General features: G+C 39.8%; 1 pseudogene; it reads right to left on the reverse strand.

Annotated features, from left to right (window-relative positions):
- Positions 1-8,736: 8,736 nt before the first annotated feature.
- LOC136523908 (uncharacterized) lies at positions 8,737-11,177 on the reverse strand (annotated as a pseudogene).
- Between the last annotated feature and the right edge of the window lie 1,533 nt (positions 11,178-12,710).

Genomic DNA, 12,710 nt, shown 5'->3' on the forward strand with positions numbered 1-12,710 from the left:
GTAGAGTTGAATGTCAACAGATGATATACATACTTACAGATAGCTTGGCCACAAATCCATTGAGATGTTCGATCCATTACTTGTAATGTTTCTAGTGCGGGAAAATTGGTACTTGAGACCTGACTACTACACCTACCTCTGAGGCAAACTTGGCAGCTTGCAATGGATCATATGGCCTTCTGTTCTCCTTGACAACCGAGATGGGCATCCTTGTTCCCATTGATTGGTTGGTTTTATGAAGCACAACCCCCTTAGTTGCTTCCCTCGACTTTCTCGCTCTTCTCTGCAATGGTACTACACAGTTTTCATACATTTAGATTGTTAGAAAAGTAACATGGATATCTAATAGTGTGTGTCTAAGGTAGTACCAACCTTTGCAAGTTTGGTCATTCTACTGGTGGGGAGGTGGGGTCTCCTCTTTGGCATGGCTAAGGTCATCTTCATGTGACCAGTCCCTCACATGGCTTTGTTCGCCTTATGCGTGCTGACTTTTGGACCTAGTTGGAACTACAAGATGCTGCAACTCTGCTAGACTACTTGGCTTCACTCTCTTGGATTGCCATCCCCCAGGACCCATATTGGTGCTACATTTTGCCCTACTGGCAGGGACTTCTCTATGACTTGTTCATAGCCTAAAATTGGAGAAACAAACTTAAGCGGCAAGCATGTAAAAATTGCATTGCTATCCACACAACAAAGAATTGAATTGCACTACTACCTTAACCAACCCCCTCCCATCCTAGCATGACAAGATAGAACAAGCACCTCAATTGCAAGGGGTAATCGCTGTTCTAAATCTATATCTGTATCACCATATCCCTGAACACGCTCCCCTACTTCAGGGAGATATTCCGGATGTCAACATGTAGATCACAAAGGCATTTATTGAGTTAACCTTGTAGCGAATGTCAACAAAATAGAGTAGGAGCATGCAAATTAGTCACCTAAACTACAACTTATATGGAAGCCATTACTTGAATAAAGCACATGTGAACTCTTATACGGAAGCTATTATACTTGAATAAATCACATGTGAACTGGGATAGTTTGGTTGGTGACCAAAACTTACCACGCCTAACCTTCGGCAAACTGTGGCTGCCACAGAAAGTGTGGTGAGCGAAATCGAGGCCACATTTGTGGTAAGGTTTGGCATGAAAATGAGTCTATGACATGTGGGGCAGGTGTTGGCGGTCTTTAACGATCAAATCCGACCGCCAACTATGGTACGAAAAGAGGAGAAATTAACAATCTTAAACACATATGCTTTTACTATTAACCAAGTTCCACATGTATTTGGAGAACATTATTTTGCAGGACACAAACACAAATACATGGAAGATTTCACCGAAAGGCGCTTTTCGACGTTGATTTGCGCAAAGGAACAAGGGAGACACCCATAAACTCGACTCAAATTGAGCAAAGCACCATGGGGAAGCAATCCAGGTCTAGCCCAAAGCCTACCACATGAAGGCGGTGGTGAGGCGGCACGGTCAAGGGGTGGCTGACCCCCTACTAGCGCTGCTTAGCCACCCCTTCGACAGGCAGTGGCATGCCTCCATGCTGAGGCGGTGTAGCCCAAGGTTTCGCGCTAAGAATAGCCGAAGCACCGCCCTTGCTCCTTGTATAAATAGAGGGGTATCCCCCTCTACATAACACACACACACACCACATTGAGCATCACCTCACACCTCACTCGCTCTTGTAGCTTTTCCTTTTTAGTAGTAGCTTTAGAGCAAGGCAAAGCTACCTTGGAGAGCGTGGCTCCTTGGAAGAAGATATTCTTGGGTATGAATAGATATATGAGTTCTTCCAAAGTCATGCTTTCACTTTATAATTATAGTCATACTTATGAACTAGAGTATAGTTATTGTGTTGTGATCTTGATATATGAACTAGCCTATAGTTTGTATGTCATGAAAGTAGCACACTTAACTTTATGCTTAACCACTCATATAACTTATGTAATCGGAATTAGAGCTAAGTTGAGGTGGTGGTTCATCATGCCATTAGGTGTGCCCAAGTTATTTACCTATCGATCCGTAGGGTCGGGGACTCGGGGGAATTTGGGTAGTTTCTATATACGCAAGCGTGGTGCTTGGGTATGGAGAGATAGGTGAATGCATTGTCCCTTTCTAGGGTTGAGGTGGTAGGCGATAGGTGGTGATAGCCCTGTCCGTCTCTTGTAATCCCCCACATTCGACTAGGGTGTAGGAGTCTAAATTATCACATGAGGTTACTGGCAGACCGGTACTCGGTGGCCTCCCGACCTGCTTCACACTTAGCCCTAAAACTAATTATGTAATTTGTATGATCATTAACTAATATTTGTATGACTATACTAGATCAATGCCTGCTCAACTTAGGATTATTCTTTTATTGTTTCTCTTTATTTTATCCTTTGAGGAATGCCAAGTGTGTGTCCACTATCTTTCTCAACTTAGGATTATTCTTTTATTCTTTCTCTTTATTTTATCCTTTGCGGTCCGCTATCTCTACCGCAAATGGAGTTATGCAAAACAATGTAAATGTGGAAGCTAAAGAGTAAGGTAGAGATATGCAAACTCCCATCGATGACTCTAGTATTTTTACCGAGGTATCAAGAAGCACGCAAGCTTCCCCCTAGTCGTCGTTGGAGCCCCTCGCAAGGAATCATTCACAAGGGCCAAGCTCCCAGTTAGGTAACTCCATGGATAGCCTTGGGCCTTCCCCACACACAAGTGGGTCTCCGGTGTGCCTTCCGGCAATCCTCTCCCAGACCGCTCCCCGCCGTCTTCACTATCAAGCTTCCGGACAAAAAGCCGCGGGCCTTGTTTCCTCCGGTACACGGTGGCGGCCACACCACAAATGCGGTTGGTGTGATCTCACAAGACTATAAGCCCCTCCAATGTACAACAATGGTGTGCGCAAGCACTGAGTGGTAAGAGGTATGCAAACCTCACTAAACACTGGGCCTAAACCTAGAGCAAGCGCATAAGTGGTGGTCTAATCAACCTAAGCACTTCGCAAAGCACCTACGCTAATCACCTAATAAATCACTAAGCACTTTGCAAGTGGAGATCACTAAAATGGTGTATTAACACCCTTGGTATGTTTCCTCAGCTCCACCCTACTCAAATGGCTGGTTGGGGGTCTATTTATAAGCCCCACTGAGAAAGTAGCCATTGGGGATGAAACCAAGCTTTCTGCTACTGACCGGACGTTGCTGTCATTGTGATCGGACGTGTCCGGTTGTCCCGACCATTGGTGCGTGCACATTGATCAGACTCGGCTCAGAGTCTGGTCATCATCGATCGAACACGTCCGGTCGCGCTGGCACCGCTCTAGAACCTCTCTGGACTCGATCGGACGCTGCACTTCATGCGTCCGGTCGTCCAGTCTGTTGTGACCAATCACAGTGAAAGCACTGTCGTGATGATGAATAGTGTGACTGGTGCGCTCGGTCACTGCTTCGCTCAGTGTCCGGTCAGCGTCTAGTCATAGCTGTCGACGCCTACTATTGCCTAGCACCTGATCGGATGCATCCGGTCACTCATAGGGCCACGTCCGGTCACCTCTACCGAGCTCGTTTCTTCATGATCTTGCGTCCAGCTTGGTTCCAATCTTCATGCTTGGACTTTGCTTGACCTTGTATGTCTTCTATGCATCTTCACATGTCTTTTTTGAGGTATTGATCATTGGATCATCACGTCGCCTTCGTCCAAGTCATGTTTTGCATCCTATTGAACTACAAAACAATTACATGCAAATCCATTAGTCCAATTTGGTCGTGTTGGTCATCAAACACCAAAATCCAAAGTAAATGGGCCTAGGGTCCATTTTCCTTATAATCTCTCCCTTTTTGGTGATTGATGACAACACGACCGAAACAAACAAATAATAAAATTTTGGGATTTAAAATGCTATTTACTTGCTAGGATGCAATGCAAAGGGCAAGGTTATATGATGCTAAGAGATACCACATGTAAACATCTTTGGAAACTTATCTTGCCCTTGCAAATGTCCCCATATGGCATTATGGATTTAAGCCTCCCCCTAACTCCATAATCCACTATCCTCCCTTTCTCGGACCATTATCACTTGTAAATTATTATGATCGGGCTTGCTTTTGATCCTACAAATTCTCCCCCTTTGGAATCAAACACCGAAAAGGAAGACATTTGTAGCATAAGGGAGGGTCAAACTTTGTGATCCATTGTATGTGGAGTGGAATAGGTCACAAAATTTGACTCTCACAATACATAGACTAATCTCATCCTAAGTATATGCATACATATGATGGAGAGTGTAGTTTTATGCGTAATTGGCAAATTAATGCTCAAGGGAGTTTAATCTATATAATGCATGGAGAAAGCATATAAATACCAAAGTGAAATCAACATGATGATATTGGTTTAGAAATACCACATGTGGAAATCAATTTGATTTATACCACTTGCAATAGGTGGTGGATATTTGAAGTATGATGCTTAACTATGGGGACTCCATTTTTCTTGCAATGAGACTACTACACACATGATAAGCTTGAAAAGATGTTAGTCTCAAGGCATCCAACTTGTAGAGTAACCTCCCCCTAAATTTGTGCACACAAGTATGTAATACTTGTAGGAGACATGCACATTGATTTTAGAATAAAAAATACCACTTGAAAGATGACATTACATGAATGTGAGAATGATTTTTGAAAGTGATATTCAGGAGAAATTATCTACAATTTGGACTTTGGCACATATTAGATGAACAATTGTAAAACAAGCTATGTGCCATGCTCCTAAACAATTAAAACCATGTAGGTTTGCTCCAAGAGTTAAGAGTGAAACCGAGCAAGCCTACCATAAGATATACCTAGTGTATGCATGACAAAGGATTTAAGCATGCAAATGCAAACCTAGGCATGAAAAGGAACTAGATGCTAATTGAAATTACAAAAAATTAAATCTAGGTACCTAAAATGGGAAGGGGAATTTGAGTCCATAGTATTCACTAACCCACTTGGCAATTACCATGTCCATAATGATGCACCCCATGAAATACTCCCATACTTTGCCAAGTCTCCAAATTCCCCGAAGTCCATTGGACTTCTCACTTCCCTTTCGGGATCCAAACCTTCTTGGTGCTCTTAATCTTGGAAATGATCTCCTTTGGCACCCAAATGCGTTTGGCCCCATTGTTGGCTTGCTTGTTCATCTTGATGGCCACCACCTAGTCATTTTTCTTCTTCTTCAAGAGATAAGGTGTGGAGGCCTTTTTGTCCACCTTGTTGGTGTAGGTGTAGGAGAGCTTGCTTGTTTCCTTTTTGTTTTTTCTTTCTTCTTAGTTCCTCCCCCATTCTTTGCCTTGCACTCAAAGGACTTGTGGCCTTCCTTGTGGCATACATAGCAAACCATGGTTTGTCCTTCATCAAGCTTCTTCACTCCCTTGAAGGTGTCATCTTGATGAAGTTGGGCTTGCTCCATTTTGCCTTTTACTTGAGTCAAGTCCTTGGTAAGGCCATCAACTTCTTGCTTGAGTTGCTCATTCTCCATTGTGACCTCTTGTGTGCATGTATCTACAACAACTTTCTCAACACAAACTTGGTTGCACAAGGATGAATCTAAACATAAATCATTGCAAGAAGTAGAGGCATCCTTTTTAGGCATGACAAAGATAGAACTTTTCTTTTTAGGTGCCTCCGTGGGGGTAGAATCGACAACTTCAAGATTAGCAACTTTATTAGTTAGCTCATCACAATGTTTGCACATAGTTTCCATTTTAGCAAGCAAACTTTTATAAACATCTTGTGAGTTGGCTAACTTTTTCTTTAATTTTTCATTTTTCTTTACAAGTTGCTCATCATTGATTGTGCAATTATTTGTGTTTGCACTAGTCTCAAGTTGCTCAATTTTAGTAGATAGCTCCATATTAAGATTGGCAAAAGTTTCATATTGTTCAAGCAAAGTAGCATAAGCTTGTTGTGAGCTATCTAGTTTTTCTTTTAATTTTTCAAGCTTCTTTTTTTGACTAGTGCAAACTTTAGCAAAGTTAAGATTTTTTTGCACAATTTCATCATAAGAAGGTAGCTCATCATCACTATCACTATTATTGTCACTATCACTAGGGATAGGCTTTTTGTTACCTTGTGCCATAAGGCACACACGTGAGGTGCTTGATGATGAGTGCTTGTGCCCTCGCCTCTTGTGATGGTCTTCTTGGGTGTGGGCTTGTTTGGACAAGCTTCCACAAAGTGCCCCCACTCGCCGCATCCACACACGTGAGGTGCTTGATGATGAGTGCTTGTGCCCTCGCCTCTTGTGATGGTCTTCTTCTTCACTTGAAAAATCATCCCATGACCTTATTGATGTGAGGGCTTTGTCCTTGCACGCCTTCTTCTTTGTCTTGGGTGTGGGCTTGTTTGGATAAGCTTCCACAAAGTGCCCCCACTCGCCGCATCCATAGCATCCTTTCTTTCTTTGCTCATGGCTTTGATTGGTGAAGATGAAATCTTGAATTTGGATGGGCACACCCTTGACATTGAGCCTTTGGATCATCTTCTCCACCTTGTTGATAAGTTTGATTGATTCTTCATCAAGGTCGAAGGTGGAGGAGGAAGATTGATCATCATCACTTGAATCTTCATCATCATCATCATCCTCATCTTCTTCTTCGCCTTCACTTGAGGAGCTTGAGCTTGAGCTTGTCTCAACTTGCTTGCCCTTCATCTTCTTTTTCTCACTACATGTGAGAGCTTTGCCTTTGCTTGATGAAGATGCTTCTTCTTGACCCATCTTGCGTGACATTTCAAATGCCACTATCTTGCCAATGACTATGGCTGGGGTCATGGTGCTCAAGTCCTCCATGTTGTGAAGGATGGTGATGATGCTTGCATATTTCTTTTGTGGTAGCATGGAGATGATCTTCCTCATGATGTTCGCATCATCTAGCTTCATTAATCCTATTGAATGGAGCTCATTGATAATTAGATTCAAACAAGAATACATATCACAAACAAGCTCATCATCATTCATTTTAAAGAAATCATAATTTTGTTTAGCTAGACAATGTTTTTGCTCATGGACATTAGTTGTGCCGTCATGGAGCTCTTGGAGTTTTAACCAAATTTCATGTGCCGTATTTAAAGTGAACACTTGGTTAAACATATCCATGCTAAAAGATTCAAACAAGCAATTTTTAGCTCTAGCATTGAAATGGATTTCTTTTTCTTCACTCTTTGTGGGTTTATCGGGATTCTTAATGGGTTTCCATCCCATCATGAGTGACTCTCCAAACACCGAAATCTACTGCCTCAAGGTGACAAGCCATTCTAGCTTTATAGTAGGGGAAGTTAGTGCCGTCAAAGTGCGGAGTCCTAGAGGTATCCATCCCAACCACTCTAAATAGCGTCGGCTCAACGACGATGAAGCCAAAGGTCCAAATTGAGCCAACCTGGCTCTAATACCAATTGAAAGGGACCGTGATGCCTAAGAGGGGGGGGTGAATTAGACAACTTAAAAGTCTAACTCTTAACTATGGCCTCTTTTTCTAACCTTAGCAAAACCTATGCAAAAAGATAAACTATCTAAATGTGCAACTATAGTTTTGCTAGTGTGTTGCTATCTCTACCGCAAATGGAGTTATGCAAAACAATGTAAATGTGGAAGCTAAAGAGTTAGGGAGAGATATGCAAACTCCCATTGATGACTCTAGTATTTTTACCGAGGTATCGAGAAGCACGCAAGCTTCCCCCTAGTCCTCGTTGGAGCCCCTCGTAAGGGCCAAGCTCCCGGTTGGGTAACTTCATGGATCGCCCTGGGCCTTCCCACGTGCAAGTGGGTCTCCGGTGTGCCTTCTAACAAGCCTCTCCCAGACCGCTCCCCACCGTCTTCACTATCAAGCTTCCTACCCAAATGCCGTGGGCCATGTTCCCTCTGGTACACGGTGGCGGCCACACCACAAACACGGTTGGTGTGATGTCGCAAGACTACAAGTCCCTCTAATGTACAACAATGGTGCGTGCAAGCACCAAGTGGTAAGAGGTATGCAAATCTCACTACACTACAACAGCATAGGGATACAGTAACACCAACTTGTGTTACTGTAGGTTGGAAAAAGTGTTACTAGCTCTCTTAGTAACATATTTTTTTGTGTTCCAATTGGCCATGTTACTATAAACTAGTTTATTATAACACATCTACTTGTCTATAGGAACATTTGTCTAGTGTTGCAATGATTTTTGCTGTAACACTTTTTTTTTCTGTAGTAACACTTCACATTATGGTGGAATACATAGTTTGTAACACATTTATTTATCTATGGGAACATTTGCCTAGTGTTATAGTGATTGTCTGCTGTAACACTTTTTTTAGTTCTAGTAACACTTCTACATTATGGTAGAGCACAGTATGGAACAAAGGAACACATGGTTTGTAACACTTGTTTATATCTATTGTAACATATTTAGATTAGGAAACAAATATTTGTTTTGCCTATATATGTGGCACACGGATTATTATAGAATCATACAAACATGACACATTGCAAAATCACATAAACCACAAATTTTAATAATCATAACAAGATCCACATATAGTAGGATGATTTTAAACATAGTGCTTGTTCAGATTAAATAATAGTATTTGTACATAACGATATGGCTCTAGAGAGCAAACACACATAGTCCATACTAGAAATAAAAATTCAAGAACTAGCTAGGATTCATAAAGTCCATTGCTTCTTCTTCCTTGTACACATCGATGTAGGAATTCAACCATTAATCATTTGAACCTGCAAAAGAAAATATAAGTTGTAAGATTACAAATTAGGCCACATATGTACAATGATGTAACTTAAGAAAGCTAGTTTGAACAGACAAACATCGAAGGCCAAGCAATTGAGACTCCTTTGGCTTGCGCATCACAATATTGTTGCACCCAAGCCTAGGCCTCACTAATGGCTCATCTTTTGCTATAGCATGATCGATACGCACTTTGTAGAATTGACTTCCTGTCTTAACTCCACCAACAATGGCTTCTAGATCAGTGCTCAAGAGAGTTGCATAGGCCACATTAGCCTTATTAGGATATTTTGAAGTCATTAGTAGCACCATGGACCTAACCTACATTAATTTGACATAATCTCTTAGTGACCAACAACCCTTAGTTGTACATCAAGATCATGCAATTAGAACAAGTGTATTATGTTCATCTACCTTCATTACATGAAGTTGTTTAGGTGCTTGACGCTTGTTGCATGTAACCTTGTCATGAGCCACCTCCTGGTGTGCAATGGTCGTAGTCTCTCCAGGCCCTCCATGATGACCCTTACACATATAAAATGAAGTATGAAATATTAAGACAAAAATTCCTCTATAAATACAACAAAGTGTGGTTCATAGATACCTTTTGTTTCTTTGTTGTTTTACTTGTGGTGGATAAAAGTAGACTATCATCATCACTATATTCAGACTCACACGTTTCTTTATTCTAGTAAAGAGAAAAAAGATAGTAGCATGAGTTAATATAAAAAAATCCTTTGTGAATAAAATAGTATTATATTCACAAGATAGTGACTTTACCAATTCATCCCTGTGTTCAAGGAATCCATCATTCTGGTTGGGTGCAACACAGTGAACTCTCTAAAAATTTGAAACAATATTAAAGCCAAAAGACTAAATTAGGTGAAAACATGGAAAATAGAGCAAATACGTTTCTTTTAGAAAGCACCGCTTGATTCTGAGAATTGTTATGATCACTCCTGGCACAATTTCCCTAGAAAAGAAATAAAGTTTGAGCAACACATTTCAATACGAAGTTACAAATTAAAATGTACATTGTTACCATTGTTGCTTCTTGGTTCTCATGGTGCCTTTGATTGTTTTTTAGTTCTTCAATAACTTTGTCTTGCATTCTAGAATGCTCTTTGAGTTGCTATATTTCCTCCAACATGTGAGTCTCTACATCAGATGATGAGCCATCTAGTGAAACTATATTAATGTCCTTAAAATGATGTGTTCTTTGACCAGAAACTTGCTTAGGAACTGGAAGCAATCCCATGACGTGCACTTGTCCAGCTTTCTCTTCTCCCAACACCCGTTGTAATGCATCACCTTCCCATGCAACTCCTCCCTCACAATTTTGTGCTAACTCTGGTTGTGTGTCTAGGAGATTTTCCAGTTCAACCAACAAGCAAGAAATCCGCATATTAGAAAACAGAAATAATTTTATATTTGCAAAAAATCTCAGTGCATGTAGCATACCACTGGTTCATTTATCCATTTTCCCCTTTTCCTGTGAGTTGCGAGGTAAACCTTTGCTCTATGTGGCTGTTTTTTTTCAGGATCAGTTTGCCTCTGAAAAATAGCAGTAAAGGAAAAGTAAGAAGAATCATATATATATATATATATATCTTTTTTTTAAACAGAAGATGACTCACCATGTCCTTAGACCAACGAGCATAACTCTTTGTGCCGGCTGTATGTGTTGTCTTCTTCATTTGACAGCTTATTTTGTTCTTCTCACTTAGGGTCTACAAGAAAAGTAAACTAATAGATAATGAACCATTATACATATAAAAATCAATAATGGTATAGATAGTGATAGTAAAAAAAGCCAAATAGCATCAATAATGGTGCCTTACTTGTCCTTCGCTGGACTTCCAATATTTTACTAGGGCCTTCCATTGATCTTCATCGATATCATCTAGACAACGCTTGTTCAAAACAGACTTTTTCTTCTTTGGATTAAATAGTGACTTTTTTAATGTTGCCTTGTATTTTCTCCAATCTCTTCCAATGGATTTCAATATCCATTTCTCACATGAATGAGGATATAAGAACTTTGTCTAAAATAAGAAAATCACAAATGAATGAATTTGACTTCATGACATGATAACAAGCATATATATACTTAATCTTATAAAAACATTATGTCTTGTAAAATTTAGCTAACCTGGATGAATTGAATTATGGTTCCTACATTGTTTTTCTTAGCTTCTCTCTAATCTTTGGCACCAACATGACAGTAACCACCATTTCTTGCTATGGTGCCCAAAAATTGTCCTAAAAGGCCACCTTCTTTTCCAATGGGTTGTCCAAGCATATTACATCTTACTACTATCCGATCTCCTCCAAGTAGATCCCAAACATGTGTTAAAACGGTCCCCTTTCGTTTACCAGGTACTTCATCGCCATCACCTATTAAAAACATAATGATAGTGATAGTAATTGGTTAAGATGCAGTCCATATGAATGAGATTGATCTAACTACATTTGTACCTGATGTGTTCTGGTTCTCATCATCATGCTACTCAACCTCGTTAGCATATAGTGCTTCAGTATGCATTACATTTAATCCTTTGTTTTTCTTTGTACCTCCTCTTCCTGCTAAACAATTGTTGAGGACATGATGACGTGTTTATAGTAAATATAATAAACAATATGTAATCTTTTTATTAAACAACTAGATATTTGTATTAGACTATCAAGATTGTATTTATTAAGTCACATACCACGGTGGGGTTGGATATGCTAATCTTGGATGAAAATAAATAATTGATAACTAACATGACTTGGAATAGTTGTCCTTGAATAATCAAATATACATAGAAAAGTAAATTATATGTTCATTCTAATACCTTTATTTTTTTTGGTTTAGATTTGGATGGTTCTTTGTTGGACTTGGTAGGCGCTAAAGTGGCCAGTCTCTGCCTCGTCACAAACAAATTAACCGTCTTTTCGCTCTCACACTCGTTGAGCATTTCCATCACATCAGAATCTTGTTGTATTACAACCAAGCTATCTTTTCTCTTGTAGTATAGATAGTCGACTGATGTGTACCCAGAACCCTTGATCAGATCAATCAACTCGAAAAAGCATATCTCATCTCTATCCATTTCCCTTTGCACATGTTTATGTCCTTCAGCTTTCCCATCGCATTCCAGATTTATGGTCCAATTATCCACCGCCATGGTAGCACAATCTAAATAAAATATAGCACCAATAGAAAAATAAGAATAAAGCATAGGATAATTCACAAATAAGAATCAAGTATAACTGAATAGTAACAATTTGACTAAAGTGCATATTTGTAATGTTATTTGAACTTGGAGCTTGAGAACAAGCAAAGTGCTATGGTTCAGATAGGATGGTATAGAGCATGACACATACATATGAACAAAAATAGTCCAAAAGGTTCTTTACATTAAATAAGATATAAAATTAACATGTATGATAATTTATTTTTCCTAACATTTAGGAGGGAAAAATCACTGTTATTGTTTTGCTTGATTGAAAATTGACTTTATATATAGTAGTGTCCAGTTAGCTTGAATTAAATAAACGGGCTGACATACCATGACACTAGTGAAACAATCAAGCACTAAGTCGTATACACAGACCGAGTAGAACTGAAAGAGAGGTCATAAATAAAATGTGAAAAGTCTGCCCTTTGTTTTGTCCCATTTCAACCATGCACAAAAAGCTAACCTAAGAAGCTAGCAAGTATTGAATAAATAATTACTAAAAGCATGAAAGCAGAAATTATTAAAAAACGGATCCACTGCATCATGATAGGACATTTCACAAAAGCATACTAAACTGCTGCTCGGAGTATTCTGTAACATGAATGACAAAATGCTAGCACTTTGCCCTTGCCTGTGCGAGCAAATGAAAGCTGCAACTCCATGAGCAGATAAGCTACCGATGCACTGCCACTAGCTTACCTAATTGTCGAAGTGCAGCA

The sequence above is a fragment of the Miscanthus floridulus genome, chromosome 18 (assembly GCF_019320115.1).
Source record: "Miscanthus floridulus cultivar M001 chromosome 18, ASM1932011v1, whole genome shotgun sequence".
NCBI classification, from domain to species: Eukaryota; Viridiplantae; Streptophyta; class Magnoliopsida; order Poales; family Poaceae; genus Miscanthus; species Miscanthus floridulus.